At 38.0% G+C, this 26,263-nt stretch overlaps 1 protein-coding gene across 1 annotated transcript in view; it reads left to right on the forward strand.

Annotated features, from left to right (window-relative positions):
• MSI2 (musashi RNA binding protein 2) overlaps positions 1-26,263 on the forward strand; it is a 522,649-nt gene that overhangs the window by 268,212 nt on the left and 228,174 nt on the right.

Below are 26,263 nucleotides of genomic sequence, written 5' to 3' on the forward strand. Positions count from 1 at the left end.
CCTCTCACATATCTCCAGATTTGACTCCTATTTGTGTTAGTACTGAGAAGAGTAAGAATGCAGTTGGTTTAACAAAGACTGGTATCCCTGAAGGAAGCCCAGCTATGTTAATCCAGAGGCCCTTCTTTCCCAGAAGGTCAGAACAACCACCCTAAATCCATTAAGCCTGGGTAGGGGACCTAGCCTCATTCTGGGCATTAGAATCTGTGCTGTCTCCCTCAGTTGTCCCTGTCCATTGGAGGGTCTGGAAATATAACTTATTAACCTCTCCTACCAGAGTTTTTTAAAAAAGTATTACCAAGAGTGGGGATTTATAAGTACCATCAGGATATAAGTATATAGAAACACAAGATACACACTTTTATTGTGCAGTACTTAACAAGTATTATCCATAAGCCCTACTCTACTGCCTTATCCTAGCAGAGAGGAGATGCTTCAGCTTCTCATATGCTATGCCAGCAGAATGAAAGTGCCAGCAGGTCCTACTAAGGCTTGAAAGACTTGGAATTAGGCCCCAAGATGGATTGTAGAGCTAACACCAGGGAGATCAGCCTAAGTAATGATAGCGAGAGACTTTTCTTCAGGAGGTAATGAATTATTTGAACCACAGAAATTTAGATCACCTGCTAAGACACAGAGGGGGTTCCAGACCAGCCTCAGCAACTATCATGTGGAGATGTTTCCTGGCCCCTGGCCCTGAAGATTTGGCAGTCCCTTCAGCTACAGAGACCTAGAAAAGAAAAGTTCTCTCCATTAAAGTCCTGGCAAATGGTCCATTATCAGAAATGGATATGGTTTTATCAGGAGAAATAGCATTTAAAAAATTACAGTTCTCTCTATTTGGCCATTGCATCCTAAGAACCATGATTTTTTTCTACTTACCTTGCAACTGAAGCCTCCTATCTCTTATCTTCCCCTTTTAGAATGTAAGCACAGAAATTTGCATATTGCAAACATTCAATTTTTTTTTATTCATTTGCTTATTCTGAATCACAGGAGGGAGTAGGCACACCAAAAAAATATAGACATTCTGAAGGATAGATATATACAAGCTTAATCTATGTGTGGGAGATATTTGGGTCTTCTTACAAGAAGAAGTTCAAGCTTACTTCCCCCTAGAAGTAAAAATAATGATCAGACCCCTTCCTAGTTTTCTTAACAGTTTTCTACAGTAAGAGAAAAGCCTCTCACTCCATATCTGCTCTACCCCCCTTCACTTTTGAGATACCTCAAGGAATTATGTCTGAAGGGAGCACATGTACTAGAGGCCTTTTTTTCTGCCCATTTTTTGATCATCCACCAAGAGCATTTTAGGCTCAACACTTCATTTTGGATGCAACCTCATAGCAATTTACTTTGTGTAAGGAAAAGTACCATGCTGGGAAATGCATATTCATGCAATGTACATCCAATTGTCCAAGGATCCAGGAATAGACAAAGCGGAGCTTTAGACCGATACAACTTGAATTGAGTCTTGTGGAGAATTCCCTTCCATCTTTCCAGAACATTTCTAATAAGAAGATATAACCTGCTAAGAAGGGTGAAAGGGGAAAAGAAGAAGGGAGCTGCAACTGTGTCTTTCATTCAATAAGTATTTATTAAGCACCTACCGCGCTTATTATACTAGTAGACTGTACATGCACTGTATTAGGCACTGGGAATATAAAGACAAAATGAAGCAGTTCCTATCCTCAGGGTCCTTACTTTCTACTCTTAAGACAATAAAGTCTATAAGTTAGAGACTGGGAGTATTGAATAAGACCTAGACTCCTGGGTGATTGGTATACTCTTACTCTCTCTTATGAATAGATTTTAAAGTACTGTATAAATGTTAGTTATTGCAGTTAGAAATATGAATGGGAACTCAACCTTTGCACTGGAATAGGAAAGTTCCAGGTTAAGAAATTCTTTCCACCAGGGCGCTTTTTCTGCAGCTGATAATGTTAGAGCACTGCCTAGAATTACTAGTCAGAGATCACATAGCCAATATGTGTCAAAATAGAGACTTAACTCTAAAAGGTGTTTCTGGCTCCTAGGCCAGCTACTTTATCTACTAACTATACTGTCTTTACTTTTACTGTTTCTTTTAAGCTGTACTAGTATATTTCTTCCATCCTTACCATTGAATGTCATTTCATATAGTAGGACTAGTTATAATCCTTCTAGAATCCACAAATATAGAATATCTTCTCTCCTCCCTCAAAGAAAGAAAGATAATGGACACATGAACTATGCTACTCAGACTTTCTTTAAAACCAGGAGATGAAGAGGGCTGCTTTGAGAAATAGAATTCTAGTTTCAAATCTTCTACTAATTTGCTTTTTGACTATGGGCAAGTCACTATCTCTCTGGGCAGGAGTTTTCATATCTGAAAAGTGAGGGGGTTGAATCAGATGATTTCTGAAATCCTGTGAAATCTAAAGTATATTGCTATGTAAAAGGCAACTTCTTTTAACCTTGATAAAAACATGTTCATTTAGCCAAAATTTCTTGAAGGCAGTCATGATTTACTCAGTTTTATGTGAAAATGGAAAGAATATTAATGAAAAAAGAGATTCTAGAATTCTCTATCAGGGAACTAGGAGGTCCCCCAGCTTCTAACCTTCACCAATATTTCTGCTTCTATTGCTATGAATTTCTTTTAAGACTTGCTCTTTATGTACTGCCCTGGTGTCAGGCATACCTGAATTCAAATGTGGCCTTGAACACCTAACACTTTGTAGTCATGTAGCTCTGAACAAGTCACTTAACCCTAATTGCCTCATATAAACAAAAAAGTCCAAGTCAAAATAAACAAAAGTGAATTTATTTAAAAAAAAAAAAAGACTTTCTCTTTACTATATTCCTGTACTCTTATCCTCTTGATCCTTTAAGAAAGAATAAATATACCTTAAGCCATCTTAGAGTACTGGGTCTAGAGTCAAGAAGACTTGAATTCAAATGTGACCTCAGATAGGTATTAACTGTATGACTCCAAGCAAGTCACTTAATTCTATTTGCCTCCATTTCCTCATCTATAAAGTGAAGTGGAAAAAGAAATGGCAAATCATTTCAATGTCTTTGAGGAGAAAACTCCAAATGGGGTTACAAAGAATTGGACACGGGAAAATGACTGAACAACAGCAAATGTGCCTTGTGAAGCTGAACGGCATGGCTGTTTACCACACAGATGTTTCTTAAGTGAGTAAAGGGTCTTTCAGAAATGCCCTAACTTTTTCCATCTCAACCTCACCTGGCTTCCTCTATCTTTGCTTGTCCACATCTAATTTAACTCATCCATTATTCTTATCTAGTTCTTGTTTTATTCTGCAATCCTGCCTCCACCAGCCCCCCCAATTAACAACCCTTTGCTTTAGACATTTGCCAAAGAAAAATCATAACTGTCAGTAATGTATTTTGGGACTCTTTGGATTTGGCAGGCTAGTTTGATTTCTTGTGTCAATTGCGTGATCCTAAGTCACTTAAGTAGTTAACTTCTCAGTCTCTGGTACTTCTTTTTTTCTCAGCCCCCTCCCAACTTCCCACCTTAGTCTACTCTAAATATAACAATCATCTTAAGTGCTGTTTTAAGACCGTCCAACTCTTTGTGACCACATTTGGGGTTTTCTTGACCAAGATACTACAATGGTTTGCCATTTTCTTTTCCAGCTTTTTTACATGTGAGGAAATTGAGACAAATAGGATTAAATGACTTGACTAGGGTCATACAGCTAGTAAGAGTCTAAGGCCAGATTTAAGCTCAGGAAGGTATAGTCAGAGGCAGGAAGGAGCTGTGATTGAAGCTTGGTTAAAATACTTGTTTCAGTTGTGTGACCCTGAATAAGTCACTTAACTTCTCAGTTTCTGCTCCCTCTCTTTTTCTCAGCCTCCCTCTCCATCTTAGGTAATAATTCAGGCTTTTGAGATGGGTATCGGTTGAGCAGGACTTAACAAGTCTGCATCTGCCTAGCTCCTGGCTGAGATTCAGACCTCAGTGGCAGAGATGATGGCACTACAGAACTTTCCATTTTAAAGTAACACAAAAAATCCTATATTCTCTGAATACATTATGCTCTTTCAGCTGACTTCTCTTCATAGCAATTCCCTGAAATAAGTTAGGTTGAACTTTGCACATGTAACTTTAGGGTCTTGTAGCACCCCCTTCTTACCCCCCCCATTCTATAATTCCAAGAATGCCTGGTAGAACCATTCTGAGTTGAAACGTGCTAAATGCCTACAAGGTACAGTTTGCTAAATTTAAGCCCCATTTACAGAAGAGACAATCCCTAGCCTCTGTAAGCATCTATCAGGAGACAGATCCATAAACCTGTGTGCTAAATAAAATCCCTTTAATTCTCAGTGAGCACAGGCAACATACCGATAGATAGACTACCAGTCTAGGATTTTGTCAAGTCATCATAGCCAGCAGGAAGGCAAAGAAATGGATTGCTGGGATTGTAAGAGACACAGAACCTCTCCTAAATACCTTTGCAGTTATAAGTTGTCATGGTGCTCTGTGGTTCACTCAATCTCTAACTGTGGCATCTCCCTTCCTTTTTTGGGGTTCCAAGGCACTGAAGTTGGTATTTATGTATAATTCATTGTTTATCTGGAAAACCAGTGAGAAGCAGTTAGCAGTATCAGGAGCTTCCTTCTTTCTCTGTTTGGTAATATGTCTCAAATGGAAATATCTGTTCTGTAGAAAAGCACAGAATCGAGATAATCTATATCCTATTCTACCCAAATAAATAAGTTGGCAAATAAGTCTACTCGCTTTTGTATTGTCTTCATAAATATCCTTTAAATTGCAACTGAGTGACAAGATGTGTTTCTGCCACTGAAATGGGATCACTGATGATATTGAAAGTCTTTTAAGATAGGTTTTTCTACTACAATTGTCATTGAAACTATACTTAGCCCCTTTCCCCACTTTCCTTTGCTAGTAACAAGGTCTCTTTGGGGAATTTTTAAAGTGACAATTGGTAGATTGAAGATGGTGATATTTCTTCCACATAATACTACTGAGTGCCACTCAACTCTTCCTTGATTGGCTCTGAATTTCCCTAAGAAGGAAAAAAAAAATTCTTTCTGAAAAACCTAAAGCTTATTGGAGGCCATATTCATCCTGATCCCTCCATCCCACTGCTGCCCATTAACAGAAAAGGGAGGGTAGGTAGGGAAAGAAAGCAGCTGTAATGGGATTTGACCTCAAGGGAACACAACTACCATCAAAATCAATCTATACCTTTCTGCTTGAGCAGGGAGTTTTATATGCTTATTAGATTCTCAAATGTTATTCAGCTTGATTGCAGTCTTTATACAAAGGAGTTAAGACATGGGTAGGAAAGATAATAGAACTATAAATTGCAAGACAGGTTCTTATGAAATCAGTAAATTATTCATTTAATAGTTCGCTTCTTGTTAATTTCCATGTTGCTATGGCATCTCAAAATGGAGGCGTATGGGTCATCTTGCCCAGCCAGGGGCCTCTCACAGACTGCGGTTCCTTGTGGAAGACAGATAATGCTTTACGTACAACCTTCAGCCACATGATAAATTGCCTCTTTATCTGGTGTCGTCCAGGGAGATCCACTGCACAGAACTGAAAGAGATATCTCATGGTGGCTAAGGTTTTTTGGAAGAGAACCAAACATCTCCCCATATTTGAGTCAGAATCTGTTTTAGCATGCATTGTTTCGGTGTTACTTCCCTGTCTCCCAAGATACAGGAAACACTGTGGTCTTCTAAGCTAACTTTGGCGTCCGCTCTATGGTTAAAGCCTAGTTTCATTTATTATTTTGATAGGCCAAGAAAGCTGCTTGGAGAGACCTTGATTCCTTCCCAAACTCTCCACTGCCTTCTCACAGGCCTTTGTCTTCATTTGATTTTTTGTTTTGTTTTGTTTTGTTTTTTCTTTGTTGCCTTCCCTGTGCCTTTTAAATTCATCAGCCCTGGGGATACATCCCTTGGAGTTCTCTGAGAACAGGATGTCCTAAAAAACCTGTTAGCCATGCCCACTGGCTTGTAATGATCCTTTGGGTGTCTCCTTCTTGGCGGCAGTGATTGTCTGACCAGTGGCAAACTGTTGGATTTGATTGCTTTTAGAAAGGTTAGCCACATTCGCCGACATGCTTTGACTAAATGGGCATTTTGCGTAAAAGAGTGTTGGAAGGATTCAGCAAGTCCTTTTTGTCCTTTTGATTGATAGGGTGGTTTGCATGCCTCCTGTGTCAAGCAATTGAATGAAAAGCAATTTTTTTTTTTTTTTAGAAAATATGGTTTTGTGTGTGTGTCTGTGTGTATGTGTGTGTGTGTCTCTCTGTGTGTGTGTCTATGTATTTGCTTCTCAGCTTTGTATTGAAATGCTCGGAAGGTGAAAGATGATTTGTGACTTGGGATTGTTCTGGGGTTGGAAGAGAACTTGAAATGCTTGTCCAAGCCTCTCATTTTACAGATGAAGAAACTGAGGCCCAAAGATATTGTGGCTTATCTAAAGCCACGCAATGAGTAAGTGGCAGAGGCAGGATTTTAATCTATATCATTTGAATTCTTGGCTACATATCTGATCTTTCTTTTTCTTTTCTTCATCAATGGTTTCTCTGCTCCCCTCTTGCCCTCTGAATGTCAGCATTGCTTAAGTTTCTGACCTTAACCTTCTTTTCCTACATAATCTCTCTATTTGATGAACTCATGCACTTCATTCATTGATTTCCTAAAGGATTCCTGAAATTCTGTCTCTGTTCCCCACTTCTCTCTCATGCTCTCTACTCCTATATTTCCAAGTAACTGCTGGGCATATCTTTCTGGATATCTTGCTATATGTCAAACTTTTCATGCCCAAAATAAAATTCATCATTTCCCTTCCTCAACATTTCTTCTTCTCAGTTTCAGTTTTTCTGTCAACAATACTGTTCCTTCTCTTGAAGATTTTCTCATAGTGTTTTTTTTTTTTTTTTTTTTTTTTTTGTTGTTGTTGTTTTGGCTTGGAATATCCCCATCATTGCTTAAATCCTGTTCTTACTTCAAGGCCCATTTCTGCCTTTTCCTGATTTTCCCATGTGGCAGGTCTCACTCCCTCTCTGAACAACCTCACCAGGCACTTAGTGCTTCTCTTGTAGTACTTATCCTTCTATCAGGTTGAACATGGTATTTGTAGACATTTCTTACCTTCTCTACTAGTCTATGGAATTTCTTGGGAATTGACAGTCTCTATGTATTATTTCATAGTAGTCTATCCACAACAAGCATTTCTTCAATATTCCTGAAATTGAGGCAAGCAGGGTAAAGTGACTTGCTCATGATCACACAGCCAATAAGTGTCTGAGGTTGAATTTCAATTCAAGACTTTCTGACTCCAGACTTGACTCTATCTACTGTATCATCCAACTGTTCATATTAAGATGAGTTTCTTTAGGTTCAACTTTGGGAAGTCAGGAAATTTCTTCCACGGGGCAACTTTTTCATATATAGGTTTAGCCTCACATGGGATCAAATAAAAAGACAGTTACATTTGGAGGCAGCTTTAGGGATGAGGTGGAGAGGGGTTAGATTGCTTCTGGAAATAATCTAAGTCCTTTTCACTTTTCACCTTTCACCTTCACCTTATCTAATTTTTTACACATTTCTTCTATCATTAGATTGCAAGTTCCTTGAAAGGACTGTTTTTGTCATTCTATGTGTCCTCAGTGTTTTAGTGAAGTGCTTGACACTAAATAAATCAATTTCATATCAACAAACATTTATTAAGCACCTACTCTGTGCTAGGCACTCAGTTAAGTACTTGGGATATGATGATGATGATGATGATGATGATGATGATGATGATGATGATGATACTAAAAAACATAGCAAGGATGTCTCTGATCACTTCAAGGAATTTCAGTCTATTTGGAAACTAAAATGCAAATAACTGTAATACAAACAAGACAACATATGCAAGGTAAATTGGAGATTACCTCGAAGGGAAGGCATTAGAATTAAGAACCAGGATAGACTTCTTGTAGAAAAGTAGGATTTTAGGTGAGACTTGTAGGAGACTAGGGAAGCCAGTAAGTATTTGCTAAGTGCCTGTTAGTTGATTGAAGCATGAGAATCTCTTTTTAATATTTAAAAAAAAAATTCATGAACATTTCCCTCACAGAATAAATGTTTGTACCATTATTACCTACTGATTTTTCATAAGGATTAGAGCAGGGAATAATCTCAGAAGGGGAAGGGAATAAACGTGTATATTGCAGACGTACTATCATGTGCCAGACACTGTGCTAAGCACTTTTTACAAATATTATTTCATTTTATCCTCACAACAACTCTAAGAGGTAGATGCTACTGTTATCCCCATTTTATAGTTGAGGAACCTGAGGGAAACACAAATGAAGTTACTTGCCCAGGATCATAAATCAAATAAATATCTGAGGCCAGATTTCAACTTCTTTCAAATTCTTGATTTTGGGCTCAGCATTCTAACTGCTATGCTACCTAGCTTCCTCTACAGACTTTCTAGTCTAGATTTCTTGTTTTACAGATGGAAAAACTGATGTCTGTGAACATTAAGTGACTTATCCAAGACCCATTAGCAGTATGTGTCAGAAGAGAGATTTGATCTCACTTTAGAACCAGTATTGTTTCTACTGTGCCAACTTACGTCTTTAAAATTAGAAAATATGTGATGACAGAAAGGATTACAAATTCAGTAATGCTTTTAAATAAATCTATATTTTATTCATCACTGCAAAATTTACTTATGTTTGAGAAATTGTAATATATGTGTATATATACACACATATCTCTATATGTGCGTATATACATATGCATATGAGAGCGAGAATGTGTGTGTGAGAGAGAGAGAGAATGAGAGAGAGAGAGAGAATGAGAGAGAGAGAAAGAGAGAGAGAAAGAGAGAGAGAAGAGAGAGAGAGAGAGAGAGAGAGAGAGAGAGAGAGAGAGAAGAGAGAGAGAGAGAAGAGAGAGAGAGAGAGGAGAGAGAGAGAGAGAGAGAGAGAGAGAGAGAGAGAGAGAGAGAGAGAGAGTATGTGTGTATTTGTTCAGTCTAAAAAGGTATACTTGTGAAATAAAGGTAGAAATGGCAGTGCTTAGAGTATGTGTGGATTCGAGGCCCTTCTAAGAAATCCTTCCAGGATCAGAGGTTCCCAGACTGGGCATCATTGCCATTGTAATGAAACTCACAAATCTACATAAGTAAACTCATCTAGACACCAAAAAATGTCAGGGAGGGAAAGGAGAGGTTCCAGTTTGTAAGTCTGGTCACTACAGCAATAGTCTCCAATCATGCACCTTGGACTGGGCATTTGCAGGTGATCCAAGACTCTACATCAGAGCAATGTCCCCCAGCCCCCAGCCTCCATAGCTGGGCAGTACATCCCCTCAGCCATTTGAATGTTGTTCAGTTCCCTGGCCACCCATCCCGCTGGGCTGAGGAGCTAGTTCCCTTGATCACATCCCAAGTATATACTGTCAGCCCCACATTTGCACTGCCTCTGAAATGAGTTTTTTCCATTGATGCAAATTACTTTTTGACTTTGAAAATCCATGTGGGTGGGAACAGTGTTCTGACCTGCCCAGTTCAGAAAGGAGAAACATCAGAGCAATCTTTTCTCCTGGCAAATGCAGACAGTACCTTGTCTCCAATCAACAGGTTCGCAACTATTTGTCTGAGGACGAGAAATGAATTATAAAAGATTCTCTGAGCAAGCTAGAATTAAATCACAGCTATTGCCTTCTTTTCAGTTCAGTTCATCTGAATGAAATAAATATTCTTTCTCTAGGGAAGATGAAGGGAAAGGGGAAAAAAAACTTTCTTGGAGCACAGCTCATAGTTCAGAAATCCAGAGAAAGTTCAGATTCAGTGATTTCTTAGGGTCCCTTTCAGTTCTTGACTCTGATTCTTTGTTGAATTTACATTGTGCCTTTCTTCAGAAATGAGTACCTCTATATATGTGTTTTGTTTTTGGCACCTTCCTCCTTCATCTTTCCTACATATCCCTTCCTTCCTCATGGTGCTACCTTTGCTGTTGATGGCTCAGAAATCATAGAATCTCAGCTGGATTTGCCTTCCTTAAGCTTGATCCTTATATACCTGTTCTACCTACATCCACACTCCTTCTTATGTTCCATTCCTTTTAGATAAGTGTTAGGTTTTATGATAAACTAACTTAACAGTATTAACAGTTGTTTAATGACCAATGAGGGTTTAGAGAGCTACATTTTCCATTGCTACCTGTTTTTCACCAATGACATCCAGGGTCACACTGCTTTTTTTCTTTCTTAAAACTTCTGTGATATTTATAGTTGGTGACATATGATCTCAGAAATCATTTTCGAATTCTTTTTACATGCATTTCTTTTTGCTATCCAGCAAGATCAGGAGTTCTTGACTGGAGGGATTCATAGATAGACTTGAATGAAAGAAAAACAATCATTACATCTTGATTTTTACTAACTTCTGAAATTTAGCAATTGTTTCAATTAAGTTTTTTTTAATATATTCAAGAAGGATATTCAGAAAAAGAATCCTTTGACTAGGCTGAATTTTTTTTGCAGACAGGGATTCATTTCATATATTGCTTTTGTATCTCCTTATATACTTTGTATTTTGGATAGTCTTTAGAGGAATGTGAGACATTTTGCCACAAGCTGGCTAAGATGAAAGCCTTTGGAAAGGCAGTTTTGAAAACAGATGACTATTTAGCTATCTCCTCCACAATAGGACCTGCCTGGATCCCACCAAGCCATCCCAGTGCAGACCATACATTTTCTTCCTCTATCATGAATTTGTCCTTATCCACATTTGCATTTATCTCATAAAGGGAGATCAGTGATTTAAAGTTGAGAGGAAACTCCAGGAAATTTGAGTTCAATTTCCTCATTGTATCAATGTAGACATAAAGATAATTAACCAACCAATTAATTAAATATAATTAAGGGTAATTAATTTTACCTATGATGGTACAAGGTACCAAAAACTCAGAATTTCAACCCAGATTCTCAAACTCCAAATCCAGTTCTCTCTGTATTCCATCATGCTGCCTCATGTCTTTTCGTATATCAGCCTGGTATTGCCAGGCTGGTAATGCTAGTTTCTATTTCCTCCACTCTCTCAGAGTATAATATCTGAAAAGATAAGCAAGCCTTGAGCTCCTGGCTTAGCTTGCCTTCTGCTGTTATCCATTCTTCTGGAGAGGCTGGTTAGAATACACTGCTTCATTTGCTTTCCTGGCCCTCATTCTTAGGGAAGGGGCTGAATTGACTAGAGAAGGAAACTTCTCATGTATATAAGGGCAGCAGGATTCTTCCTCCCTGCCACCTTGCGAAAAAGGTTGTATTTTCATACTTTCTCAGTGACCCTCTCCTTTTATAATCTACACCCGCACGATTGAATAATGAGAGAGAATCAGATTGTGTTGAAATGCTTTCTCTAACAAACTTTCAATGCTAGTGGTTCTCAAATTTTTTGGATCCTTTTGTACTCTTAAAAATGATCAAAAGCTCCCTTCTCAAGAACTTTTGTTTATATGGGTTACATCTATCAGTATTTATCATACTGACAATTAAAACATCAAATTATTATGAAAATCATTTTGATCTTGTAGACACCTTTGAAGAAAGGGCCTTGGAGACTCAAAGGTTTCCAGATAATACTTTAACGACCACTGCCATAGCCTAATTTTTATGCCTCTTCTGCACACCAACCAAACAATTGTAATATGTATTTATTAAGCACATACTATATAAGATACAGTGCAAAGAAATGGGAATACAAAGATAAAGTGAAATATTTTTTGCCCTCAAGGAGTTTACAATCTAGCTGAGGAATACAGATATAGGTAGATATGAAATAGACTAAGAAGTGAGTATGCCTGAATGATCCAACAACAAATGAAATAGTTAATTTTGAGGAGAAGGATCTAGCAGCAGGGAAGGGATGGACACACAGGAAAGGCTCAACATAAAAAAGGTAATCTTTGAATTTATTCTTGAAGGTAAGGATTCTAAGAATGCTTAGGAGGATATACTTTATATACCTTATAGGCCAATTCCAAGGTAAGATATGGAATGTTTTGTATGAACAGTAGCATGCTTCTAACATAAAATGTGTGAAGGAAATTCATGTGTAAAAACATTTGGAAAAAACTGAAGGACTGTAAATGCACCTGGAGTCTATGCTTTGAGATTCAGGACCCTACTTAAAATTTTCTTTATTATTCTTTTGCATGAAATTGTGGTATATACCATATCCACTTAGAGGAGGGGGAAAGGTACTCAGAGAATCATGGTATTTCAAGCTGAAAGTCTTGAAAAATCAAAAGGGGGGGTAGAAGGTATAGAAGATGATGTTAGTAAGCTGGGAAACACCACCCTGAAGGCCACTAGGGCTGTAGAGATTTCTTTTCTCAATGTTGTGGTATAGTAGCAACTACTTATCATGGGAGCATCTGAGGGTGATTACTCTTCTGCTTCTTAGAGGGATGAAATGAAAAGAAACAGGGAAGAAAAGGACCTAGACAGGAGCAGAGATGATCAAGCATGTCTGTAAGAATAGGAGAAATAAAAGGGCTGAAAAGAGAATGCTAGTAAAAGAAATTGATTCTATGACAAAATGAAACAGAGGGGAAGTGTCTGAAAAAAGGAAATGGCTGAAATTCAATTATGTGGATTTCATATATATATACATATACATATATACATATATATACATATATACATATATATACACACACATACATATACACACACACATAGTGCTCTCTCCATCCCCCTTCTCCCATCTCTCTTCCTTTGAACCCTTTTCTCAACTTTCTCTCTCATTTCTCCTTCTACCTTTCTTCTATATCTCTTCTCCATTCTTTTAATAACAACAGCTCAGATTTGCAGATTTGCTCTTATAATCCCTTTATTATCCCTGTTTCATAGTAAAGTAAACTGAGAATCAAGGATTAAATGATTTATTCCTGCTGTTTAGACTAATAGTATATGTTTGAGTCAGGAACTTTTTTTTTTTTAGTTAGGTGTCAGACTCAGGCTCTGCATGTGTTTGGTCAGCCACTGGTACCTCTAGACAATGCCCTCCCCTTCCAGGAAGCTATTTAGAGCTTGCTAGCCTGTGGACTACCATATGGGAGACAGACAGTGTATGTTGTAGAAAAGAATTCTTAGACATGAATGCTGTGAGCTTTGTGATGACAAAACTGATTTTTTTTATTTTTAGTGGCCATAAATAAGAGGAACCAGTTCTAGGAGAGAGAGGTAATAATGGGCAACATGGGAAGTTTTAGCAAAAGAAGATGGAAGTAGTTAGTATCACATTCCAGGAATGCAAGTAAGTGGGACAGAGGAACAGAGATTTGGGGCTGGAAGCGATTTCAGAGGTCATCTAGCCCAGTTATTTTACAGATTTTTACATTTTACAGAAAGGGCTCCTTCCATCTCTAGATCCAGGTTTCCTAGAGAGAAACTAAGTCTCTCTGAGGTTCTAAGTGGAGTGCAAGATCGCATTTAATGTTGTGCCTTTGGTGGGAGGGAGTCAGTGGAACATAATGGAAAGGTCAATGAATTTGAGGTCAGTGGGTGAGGATTTGAATCCTACTTCTGTAACTGACTACTTTGGAATGAATCACTTAGCCTCTCTGGGTCTTAGTTCCTCATCTCTGAAATGAAGAAGTTGAACCAATTGTCTCATAAGGACTGTTCTGACACTAAACCCAGTGAAGTTAGGACATGAGGACCAAAAGGTATTTGAAACCTTGAAAGGAATTTTATTCACCTCTAAGGTTCATTTGACCCAAGGATGATGAAGATAATCATGTGTTTTGGGGACTTTCTATAATTTAGAAAATGCTTCCTCCCAACAGCCCTGAGAGAGACAGGTACTGTTGCTGATGACCTGGTCTGTTTTCCTGAAGCATGCACCTATTCCCAGGATCTTCTCCTCTTATCCTTAGCCAAATCTCATTTACCCTGTTTTACAAATGAGCAAACTGAGGTGAACAAGGGGGAGGAGGGTCCATGGATTTGCCAAAACATCTAGAAGTGTCAGTGCTCAGCCTGAGAGTCAGAGACAATCATACTATCTTTCCTTTTGTAGGAAAGTAAATTTGGAAGGAAGTTATATTTATTGGACTTCAGGGGAATCCCAAATCTTTCTATGAGAACATCAACCTGCATGACTAATTCTGCCTCATCCTTAACATTTCCAATATTTTAGGATCAAGGCAGAATTTAACCTGTGTCCCCATCTGCCTAATGTATTGAAATTGATTCTAGAAAACCACTGATTTGCTCAATCTCTTCAGTTGCCTATAAACCAAGCTGCTTGTCCATGGAATCTACCATATTTTATACATTTTGGATTAGCTCCAGGAAGTGCTCTGAAGAATCCTCTAATTAGAGTCTAGAGAGTATAAGGAGTTGTTTTTGAGTTTCTGACACTGAAGACAGATGTGTGTTTGATCCTTCTGCTCTCCCTTGGGGTTGAATGCAGAGTTCTAGAAAATCTGCAAATCCACTCTAAAACAAGAGGGGGTCAGTAACAAAACGTGGCTGTAAGTCTTCAGGAGAACTGGGAGATGATGACAGGCAGGTCGGGCAGTGTTAACAAAGCTTTTGGTGTGTGTTTGTATCCTGGCTCCTAAAACAGATGGATTATCTCCATCAAAGGAGAGAGGTTTAACTGAAATACCTTCAATATCAAAGCACAGTTGGCAGCTTTTATTGTCCCAGGGCTTGACATGAACTGTGGTAGGATGTCTTACAAATAGAGGTAATGAAGGTCTAGAAAAGCCCACCCCCCTTATTTTCTTTTTCTTTTGTTTCAGGTTTAGTAGTTTCTCACTCCTAGCTTTTCCAGCCCCCTCAGATGTAACTGGAATTACTGTCATGATTTCTTTTTCTCCCCCCATTCCGGATCTTTCCTCCTAAGCTGGATAACAGCTTAGAACTTGGAAATATCAGCTTAGAAAGGCTCAGACTTCCTGGAGCCATAGGTTCAATCCTGGCAGCATCTCCTTAGAAGTTATACCCCCTTTCTCCACCTCCACCTCCCTCCCACCGGTAGTGGTTGTGATACTAGTAATCCCAGGCTTTACGCTGAGCCCAGTAAAGACATTTCTGACCTCCTCCCCCGAACCTCATCCCCATCCCCATCCTCTTCCCTCTGTAAGAATAATACAGAATCCAAAGTGGGATAACTTAGGTTTTTGCTGATAATCCCAGTGAGTTTCTATTCTGTCTGCTTCTTCCAATTATTTAATGGAGTCAGTAATTCTGCTTATTTGGAAGTCCAGTGACCAAGAATGTCTTTATGGTTTTGCCTTCTGAACTGGGAAACCAATTAGGGGTCACATTAATGGTCAGATTTCAATTATCAGTAACAATGGAAGCAAGCAGGGGTATGGATGATCTAAATGCCATTTTTCTTTGGCCTTGAAATTTGGACATGTACATGCTCACCTACGTGTCTACCCAGATATTGTTCTGACCCTAATGAACACCTACTGGGCAGGTCACTTAACTACTGTCTGCATCTGTTTCCTCATCTATAAAATGAGGATCTTAACATTATTTACCTCCCAGGGTTGCTGTGAGGATCAAATGAGATAATATTTGTAAGGTATCTAGCACAGTGCCCAGCACTACCCTTGTATTGCTGCTGCTTTGGCACTCTGGCATGGCTTAGATTTAAGGCAAAGGCGTCCAGCAGCCATGAATCACAAAAGCTGACAGGTTGTGGGTGGGTTTATGTTTTCTTTCCTTGTCACTGCTCCCTACCACTGACAGGAGAGATGTGGGACTGGCCCCCTCTCAATTTGGGAAATACTGAGCATTCAAGCTTCACAAGTACTAGGAGATCTGATTGTAATAATGAATGTTATTTCTGCCCTTCCACCTACAATCAAGGTGACAGAACTAAATCTGAGAGGGGGGAACCTACATCTACCTTCTCTCTTAGTCTCACCTTAGCTCAGTTTCCTTCCCCTATTGTGTCAATTGACACTAGCAACCTTAGAGGGAAGTAGTGACTTATTGAGGAAAAGAGAACCATCCTGAAAGGCATCATTTTACCATTCTTGATCCTATTTTTCTTATTTTAAATCCTGTTTAGCCAGGATAATTTGTAACACAGTGTAAATTTTTTTTGTGATTAAAGTATTAAAAAAAAAAAAAAAAGGTTCGCTGCCTGGTGTTCACATGTTGACCATGATGGAAAGAGAGCTATTTTCTGATTTATAATGTTCCAGAGTTGTTTAATCCTTCATTTATATTTCAAGACAGAGCTCTGATAAAAAGGAACATTCATTCTTTGTCAGGATTTCTGCAGATCCCTATTTTTAAAAATGTGAATATGTGTGGGAACCACTTGTGGGGAAGTAGAAAGGGGCATTTATGGTGATTGACCATTATAAATCCAGAACAAGTAAGTTATTTAATAAACTATATTTATTCTCCTCCTTCCCCGCCCCCCTCCATTATTTCTTTTGTGGAATGACTGCATTGGACAAACCTTCTGGGACCTTTAAGGTTGAGAAATCAGGAAATAGAAACCTTGTCTCATTTGCCCTAATCATTATTGAAGGCTCCCAGATAGATATCTAAAGTCTTTGGCAGACAATGTTGAAGGGGAGGGGGAGAAACATAATTAGTTTTTGATAGGTATTGGAGAAATCAATCACATGGCCACCGCTGAAACAGCTGAGGGACATTTATTTGTGGCATTCTTGCTAACCAAACTAGAGAACCATCTTTATAATTCCAGATGCGCTCATTTGCAGTGTCATTTCTTATGGTATTCTTCTCAGAGTGCATGAACAGAGAATGGGTTAAAACTTGACAAAGGAGAATAGAATGGGATGAAAAATGAAGCCTATTTCAGGATCTGCTCATATTGAGGAAATGCTGCCTCACATTGAGAACATGAGAATCGGAGATTGGATTTCTAGGCTTGTAGTCCCAGTTCTGCCACTGACTTATTCCCAAGGCTAGCCATCAGATCCAGTAAACTCAGTGCATGTAAAGGAGATACTGAGAATAGCCTTATTCTTCAAACTTAATTTACTTTCCAAAGTGAATGTAGTTCTTCTCTAGTTGAAGGAGATTTGGTAGACTTTGGAGGTGGGGGCAGAGTATTCAGCAGATAAGGGAGTGTCCAAATCCATCATTCCATCATGAGTTAAAGTGCCTGTCATGCTCCTAACTCGCATTTATTAGAGTTTTGATGGGAACTGAGGTCTTTCTGATTCTGGTGCTAAACTTCTATTCCCTATGTCTCACTTTCTTTCTTGGTGAGACTAGTAATTTTTAAATGATCTAAGCAAGATTATTTCATATTTCATAATTAATTTTTGCTCTTGAGTTATTTCAAATTCATATTATAATAAATTGCCTTTCAAAATTCTAGGACTTATGTTCTCTTGAGTTATATGGCTTTAAAAAAATTCTATCCCTTGCCTCCTGTTCATAGTTTTAAGAAAAGTTTAAAGGAAACATAGTGTAGTAGAGAGCTGACCTTGGAGCCAGGAAGACTGATAGCTCAAATTCAAACCTTGACACATAGTAGCTGTGTTGATCCTGAGTCAGATACTTAATTTCCTAATATTGTGAATTGCAGAAAGAACCTCATCTGGAAGTTCCTGTACCATTGAAATCTCAAGTCCAAATGTGCCATTTAGTAGCAAATGCTCTATTATTGGGTGATTTTTTTTGTGTGTGTGTGCTTTTTGCAGCCACATCAGAGAAACAGGCAACCCATGCAAAAATCTCATAATCCAGAGACAAATTTGTTGAAAGATATTGGTGTCTTGAAAAAATGGGTGATGAGACTGTGAACACAGCTGCTGTTTCTAAGTGCTTTCCCGTGCAAATGTTCTTACCTGACTTGTGGGGTGTCCAATTTCAATGCCATCTAGTGACCCAGCCCTCATGAAAAAAAAAAAAAAAATCAGGCCCAGCTCATAGATTGACAGCAGCAAAAGAGCTTACCAGCTTTTCCTTTGTGTGAAGGGGGGAAAAATCCTTTCTCTGGTATTGTGTTATTGACAGTCTTCCTTTGGGATTTGGATCTTAGTAAAGAAATTCCAGCATTGAACATAGGATTAATTTTGCTTTATTTTGTTTTGAATCTGAGTTTCTTAATGGTTTTCCATATGCCTCAGCTTATATTTCTAAGGCAATATTTTTCTATCCATTGAAAAGAAGGTCTCACCATCTTTAAGTTTTTCTCACTCTCTCAACTGAACCATGACTTTCTTGACTAAAAGAGCATAAGTCCATATAACAGAAGGTGTGGTACTTATGGAATCCTACATGCCTCAATTCAAGGAAGAGTCACTTAGATATCCAAATGAGAAGTCATGGTGATCTGAAATTCATCCATGTGATTGGAAAAAAGAAGGCAGACTTGTGATGTTGTTGGAAGAATAGGCTTGACAAGATTTGATAACTGACTCTGGAGTTAGGATCTGGGTTCCAGTACCTTCTCTGATGCTTCATAGGTGACTTTAGACAAGTCACAGAACTCCCTCTCTCTTAATTTCCTCATCTGTAAAAAAGACTTGAACCTCTTAGGAACCTTCCAGATAGAAATCTCTGATTCTGTGATCATTAACAAGTTATGGACTTGGGACTTTAAGTTAATGTTTTTTCACCTCTCAGGGAGGTAAGGGAGGGGGAAAAAAAGCTCTAGGAGAAGGATGATTTTTGGTTGTGAATGAGGGGCTAGAGGAAGGATGTGATATTAGGAGAAAAGCCTTTTTGCTATCCTTTTCCAGATAAACATGAATTCTTCCCCTAGCACCACTTCATAGAATCCTGAATGAGGAGTTAATGCTTTTTATTTGAAGAGAGCCGCCTCTGTCATTTTTGATATCTTTCTGTTTTTGTATGCAGAAACACAAAGCACAATTAGAATACAGTTATATATCCTCATAGTTATTAAAGCTTGGATTAACATGACATCAAGTTTTGTCTGGGGAGTCTTTTGCTATGGCTTAGGGAGCATTTCTGTGTGACAGCAATAGGCTATAGTTAATATACTTGAACGATACGAGAATCAGTGTTATAAGGCAGAACAAAAGGGTTTATCTGGAGCTGAATTACAAAGGTGGAATTATCACTGGGAACGATCCATAGAGATCTGAGCTTAATTATTGTCGCTGGTGCTTTTTTTATCGCTATTTCAGCATATAAAAAAGGGGGGGGGGAGTTAGCAGACTTAGGGAGTCAGAAGGGCTGGGTGGTACGGTATCCATCCAGAGGTTCAGACTGGGGACCTGATGATATGGGATTCTGTGTCCTGCCTCCTGATACTTCTGTTCTGAACCCTTCTATTTTCTTTGATGTCATGGGGGTGCAGAAGATAGATGCATATATTCTATACAGTTGATTTTCAAGAGTTTGAGTATCATTCCCTGCTCCAAACCTGGAGGCACTTAGGCAAAATAAGTGCTTGATGCTTTCACCTTCTGGACTTCTTTTTCAATTCAATTCTAGACTTTTATTAAGTGCCAATAGTGTGTTTGAGACTGTGCTGGGCACTGGGAATGCAAAAATGTATGCAGAATCTTAGATCTGTAGGGAGAAGGATCCTTCAGAGCTCACCTGCTCCAACCTTTGAATTTTACACAAGGGGAAACTAAGGCCCAGGGTGCTTAATGATTTCTTTAGGGCTGTGAGCTCATCCATTAGTTTATGAACTCCTCCAGAGCAAGGACTGTGTTAACTTTTCTTGTATCTCCAACACTTGGCCCAGTAGGTGCTTAATGTTTCTGGACTGACTCACCTTCAAAGTAATCATAAAAAGCAGGATTTGAAACTGGCTCCAGAAACTTTGCCCGGTGCTGCAGCTGACTCTGTGTCATTCCCCCGGAGGGGACAGAACAAGGACCCATATGGCCAAATTTGATGTCTAAACTTTAAAAAAGAAGAGCATTATCACAAGTGGGAGATAAGAGAGGACTAGGGTTTTAGATCTTAGTAAAGAAAGTCCAGCATTAAGCATAGGATTAATTTTGCTTTATTTTGTTTTAAATCTGAGTTTCTTAATAGTTTTCCATATACCTGCTCTGATCCCAAAGGACAAAGAAGGCATCAGATATTTTAAAATTTGACTTCCCTTTCCACCCCACCAGTGCTAAAGTGATCTTCCCCAGTTCTTGTCTGGGACTTGGAGGGGATGGCAAAGAGATGTCCATTCCCACATTTGGCTCCCCCACTGCCTCAACCACAGAAGCTTCCGCTGAACCGGGCCCCCAGCATGAAAGTTATGGCCCAATTTCATTTTCACAGCAGTTGATCCTGCCGGCACCTTCAAGAGCCTAATTGTTTTGACAGGCAGAGGCAGCGAAATAATGTGCTCTGTCAGCCATTTGGTTAAAACGCTGGGCTGTAGTTTAGGCCAGGTGTTTGGCTGCAAATGGTGCTTTGGGAAAGCTCTCAGGTTCAAGAAAAGAAAGTGTACTTACTCTCAGGGGAGAAAACTAAAGAGCAGCGTCCCCAGTGGACCCAGCCAGCCCTTCTATTCTACTCAGTCCATGGGCCTGGAAGGGCACCTCTGGGAAATTTTCTGTTAGGAATTTGGGCTCTAATTGTAAAGGATGGGGGTGGGAGACAACAAAAACAGTTCCCTTCCTGAACAAAGAATCCTTGTGATGCCTTGAATCTATTCATTTGTATATTTTCTCTTTATATTTATTCTGTAATGTATTCCTACATATGCTTATTAGATATACACACATACACACGCACCTATATTTATATATATATATTATCTTTGTGCATGTTTATATGTACATATGTGCATATACATGTGTGTAGATATATTAATGATAGCCAACTGGTGAACTAGATAGAGTGCTAGTCTTGGAGGAAGACCTGAGTTCAAATCTGGCCTCAGATATTAGTTAAGTGATCCTGACCTGGTCATTTAACTTTTTTCAGCCTATAAAATGGGAATAATAATAGCACCCATATGTGACAGAGTTGTTATAAGTATCAAATATGTCTTCCCTCTAATTATTTCCTGTTTATTTTGTATGTAGCTTATTTGCATATTTTTTTTTATGTTGTTTCCCTCTATAGATTGTGAGTTCTTTGAAGATAGGGGCTGTCTTTTAGAAGATTGTGATTTTTTTCACATATGTATTTTATTTTATTTTTTTACATGTATATTAACTTTTCAAATATACATTTCTTTATGAATCATGTTGGAAGAGAAAAATCAGAAGAAAAAGAAAAAACAATGACAAAAGGAAAAAAAAGTGAACATAACATGTGTTGATTTACAATCAATCTCCAAAGGTCTCTCTCTGGATCCAGATGGTGTTTTTTATCCAAAATTTATTGGGATTGCCTTGCATTACTGAACTATTGAGAAGAACCAAGTCTTTAAAACATAGTTGATCATGGCACAAGCTATTATTGTGTACAATGTATTCCTAGTTCTGCTTGTTTCACTCAGCATTAGTTCATGTAAATCTTTCCAGGCCTTTCTAAAATCAGCCTGTTCATCATTTTTAGAGAACAATAATATCCCACTACTTTCATATACCATAACTTATTCAGCCATTCCCCAATTGATGGACATCTACTCATTTTCCAATTCTTTGCCATTGCAAAAAGAACTGCTACAAACATTTTTTGTGCTTTCCTCTCCTTTGTGATTGCACTGGGATACAGAACCAGTAGTGGTTCTGCTGAGTCAAAGGGCATCCATGGTTTTACAGACCTTTGGGCATAGTTCCAAATTGCTCTCCAGAGTAGGTAGATCATTTCACAAATCCACCAACAATGCATTAGTGACCCAGTTTTCCCACACCCCTCCAACATTTATCACCATCTTTTCCTGTCATTTTAGCCAATCTGATAGATGTGAGGTGATTCCTCAGAGTTGTTTTAATTTGCATTTCTCTAATCAATAGCAATTTGGAGCATATTTTCATATGACCATAGATAGCTTTAATTTCATCATCTGAGAATTATCTGTTAATATCCTTTGACCACTTATTTAATGGGAAATTATTCTTATAAATGTATGTTCTCTTTGAATTTTTTATTATTATATCTTTTTTATTTATAAAGCATATACATGGGTAATTTTTAAAATCATTGACCATTGCAAAACCTTCTGTTCCAAATATTCCATTCCTTCCCCCCACCTCCTCCCCTAGATGGCAGGTAGTTCAATACATGTTAAATATATTAAATTATATATTAAATTTAATATATGTTATCTTGCTGCACAAGAAAAATCAGATCTAGAAAGAAAAAAAAACTGAGAAGGAAAACAAAAATGCAAGCAAACAATAACAATAAAATGTTATGTTGTGGTCCACACTCAGTTCCCATAGTTCTCTCTCTGAGTGTAGATAGCTCTCTTCATTACTGGACAATTGGAATTGGTTTGAATCAACTCATTGTTGAAGAGGGCCATGTCCGTCAGAATTGATCATTGTGTAGTCTTGTTGTTGCCATGTGTAATTATCTCCTGTCCTGCTCATTTCACTCAGCATCAGTTCATGTAAGTATCTCCAAGCCTGCTGGTCATTTCTTATAGAAAAATAATATTCCATAGCATTCATATACCATAATTTATTCAGCCATTCTCCAATTGATGGGCATCCACTCAGTTTCTAGTTTCTTGCCACTACAAAAAGGGCTGCCACAAATATTTTTGTACACGTAGGTCCCTTTCCCTCCTTTAAGATCTCTTTGGGATATAAGCCCAGTAGTAGCACTGCTGGGTCAAAGGGTATGCACAGTTTGATAACTTTTTGAGCATAGTTCCAAATCACTCTCCAGAATGTTTGGATTCATTCACAGTTCCACCAACAATGCATCAGTGTCCCAGTTTTTCCACATCCCCTCCAACATTCATCATTATCTTTTCCTGTCATCTTAACCAATCTGACAGGTGTGTAGTGGTATCTCAGAGTTGTCTTAATTTGCATTTCTCTGATTAATAATGAATTGGAGCATCTTCTCATATGGCTAGAAATAGTTTCTTTTCTTCATCTGAAAATTGCCTGTTCATATCCTTTGACCATTTATCAATTGGAGAATTGCTTAATTTCTTATATATTTGAGTCAATTCTCTATATATTTTGGAAATGAAGCCTTTATCAGAACCTTTGAATGTAAAAATGTTTTCCCAATTTATTGTTTCCTTTCCAATCTTGTCTGCATTAGTTTTGTTTGTACAAAACCTTTTTAACTTAATATAATCAAAATTATCTATTTTGTGATCAATAATGGACAAGTAACGGACATCGAACCAACTTAACATTAATGGCCTGAGTGAGGACTCCAAACTGTTTGGGCTATAGTTAGCAGAGAAATGGGATAATGAGTTACCTAACAGAATGTTGGCAATAGAAAGAATCTCAGAGGTCATCTAGTCTCACACAGATATTAAAAGTTCAAAGGAACCTTAGAGATAAATTCATCTAGTCCCATGATTGTGTGTGTATGTCGATATTAAGATGTGAAGTGGTTTATTTCAATCCACAGCAGCATTCCTAAGAAAAAAAATATGCATTAGCTTCAGTAACATGGCACCAATGTTGTCCCTTCTCTTTGTTCTGAGCATTGTCTTTTAGCCATATTCTCACTTAAGTGGTTGGAGTCATTCTTCTTATTCTTTTGATTCTGTTTTCTTGTCATGGGCTTCTAGATTAAATGCTAAAGGGGAACCTTCCAGATTTTTGAGTCCAAGTTATTAATTTTACAAATGAGGAAATTGAGATTCAAAGAAAAATTGTTTTGCAAGTCTTCTCACATTCTTATAAAATTTCTTTGCATTCATTGTTTCTTTTGATGAATCATCTCACCAAAACATGTATTAGGTGCTTCTTGAATGGCGGACTTTGTGTTAAGGACTGAGTATACAAAGAAAAGGAGAGGAAGAAAGGAATGGAGGAAGGGAGGGAGAAAGGATGGAAAGAAGGAGAAAGAGAAGAAAGAAAAAGACAATCCTTGCTTTTAAGGAGCACATAGTCTAATGGTTTTGATAATGTACAAACAGTTGTATTATATGATCAATATGCAGGATGTCCCACAAGTCCTAACACAGTTTTAAACTTTAATTACTTATCTTTGGATAAATTGGAGATAATCTAAGAGGGAAGCCCTTAGCATTGAGGAAAATCAAGAAATACTTTTTGCAGAAGGTAGAATTTTAGTTGAGACTTGAATTCCAGGAGGCAGAGAAGAGGAAGGAGAGAGTTCTAGGCATGGGAAAAATCATTCAAAGTGCCCAGAAAACAGAGAGTATTTTAGTCAAAAAAAAAAAAAAAAAAGGCAAGAAGACCAATGTCACTATATTGCAAAATACATGTAGGGGAGTTAGATAAAAGAATACTGGAAAAGGTAGGAAATGTTCAGGTCATAAATAGCTTTGAATGCCAAATAGAGAATTTTATATTTGATCTTGAAGGTAGTAGGGAACTTCTAGAGTTTATTGAATATGGGAGTAAAATTAAAACACTTTTGTGTTAATAATGTCAAAGGAAATGCAATTAAAAGAAAATGGTTAGATGGGAGAAATGTTTGCTTTGATTATTACAGCACAGTAGTATTCTATTATTCATAGATCAATGCATTTTTGTTTTGTTTTTTCTTCATTCTTTTATTTTTATTTTATTTTATTTATTTATTTTGCTAAGGCAAGTGGGGTTAAGTGACTTGCCCAAGGTCACATATCTAGGAAGTGATAAGTGTCTGAGATGAGATTTGAACTCAGGTCCTCTTATCTTCGGGACTGGTGCTCTATCTACTGTGCCACCTAGCTGCCCCAGCATGTGCTTTTTTAAGTGCTTACTGCATGTAAGGAACTGTGTATGATATGTAGGGACAACAAAAACAAAGTGTACTTGTCTGCAAATTTATTTAATCATTTTTCAAGCACAGGGCATATATTTTATTAATAATAATATATTATATAATAATAATAATAATAATATATAATTTATTAATAATAATATATTATGTGCTATTCCCAAAAATTCTACTGTGAACATTTTGTAAGAAAAGGGACATTTCTTTCTGCTATTCATCTCTTCTAGGGGCATAAACCCAATAGGGCCATAAACCCTTCATTTCCCAAGTAAGGAAACTGAAACCACTAAACAAGAAGTGAGTGAGCTATCTGTGGTCACTCAGTGAGTTAATGGCAGAGCCAGGAGTCCAGCCTTCTTTCTCCCACAGCAGCCTGCCATTTTTGCAAATCTCCTTCACCCTATGCTTCAATGTTGTGGGGCTGATTTCAAGGGAGACTTGTTTTTAATTGGAATAAGCACAATATTTTTCTTGCTGCAACAAGGCTTTCAAAGAAGAAAAAAAAAAAACTCAATACCCCAATTATGCCAAAGCATTCCCAGTTCTATCCAGGAGTAATTAAAAAATACGACTGAAGCTTGTTCTCTTGCTTGTTTTCAAATGAATAGCTAAATATCTGTCAGGATGATGAGCACTCAGGCTGCTGATGGGACTTACAATCTCAATTTATTTCCAGTAACCACTATGGTAAAAAGCACACAAATAAGGTGATTTGGAGAGGGATAACATCTGGCCACCCCAGGCACAGAAATTGTGGTTGGAGAAAGGGTGAGTTCTTCCCCCCCCCCCCCAAAAAAAAAAAAAAAAAAAAAAAAAAAAAAAAAAAAAGTTGTACCAAGATTTTGGGCAGAGAAGACTAATGGATAAAACACCCACTGACTTGAAGATTTGGTACTGGTTTGCCTCATCTCTTCTGGAAGTCCTTGTCTTTGTTTCTTCTTCCAAAAATAGGGGAATTTGGTTTCCTGAGATGCAGAAAGCTAGAATTTTGAGTTCTATATTCCCCAGGCAGCATTAATGTCAACTTGTTTGGAAAAATTCCATAGACAGACGGGAAAAACAAAGCTAGTCTCCCAAGGAGATTTCTCACCCTTTCTCTTCTTGAGGATGGTTTTGTAAAGTAAACACTACTTCATATCTTAATATCATAGGATCATGTGTAGAATAGGAGGGAACCTTAGAGACCATCTAGTCTATACTGAGACTTAAGGTAAAGGTTGAATAATTTGCCCAGAATGACACAGCTAGTATGTATCACAGGTGGGATTTGAGTCCAGATCTTTGGCTTCAGAACTAGTGCTTCTTCCCCCTCTCTGGGTCAGTCAAGTCAATCCTTAGAATTTGTGTAGCCTGGACAAATAATACTGCTTTTCTTCACTCTCCTTTTCCTACCTTCATTGCAATTAACACACTTTTAGTAAATACCTACTATGTGCTTAAGCAG

This window comes from Sminthopsis crassicaudata, chromosome 4, assembly GCF_048593235.1.
Source record: "Sminthopsis crassicaudata isolate SCR6 chromosome 4, ASM4859323v1, whole genome shotgun sequence".
Taxonomy (NCBI): domain Eukaryota; kingdom Metazoa; phylum Chordata; class Mammalia; order Dasyuromorphia; family Dasyuridae; genus Sminthopsis; species Sminthopsis crassicaudata.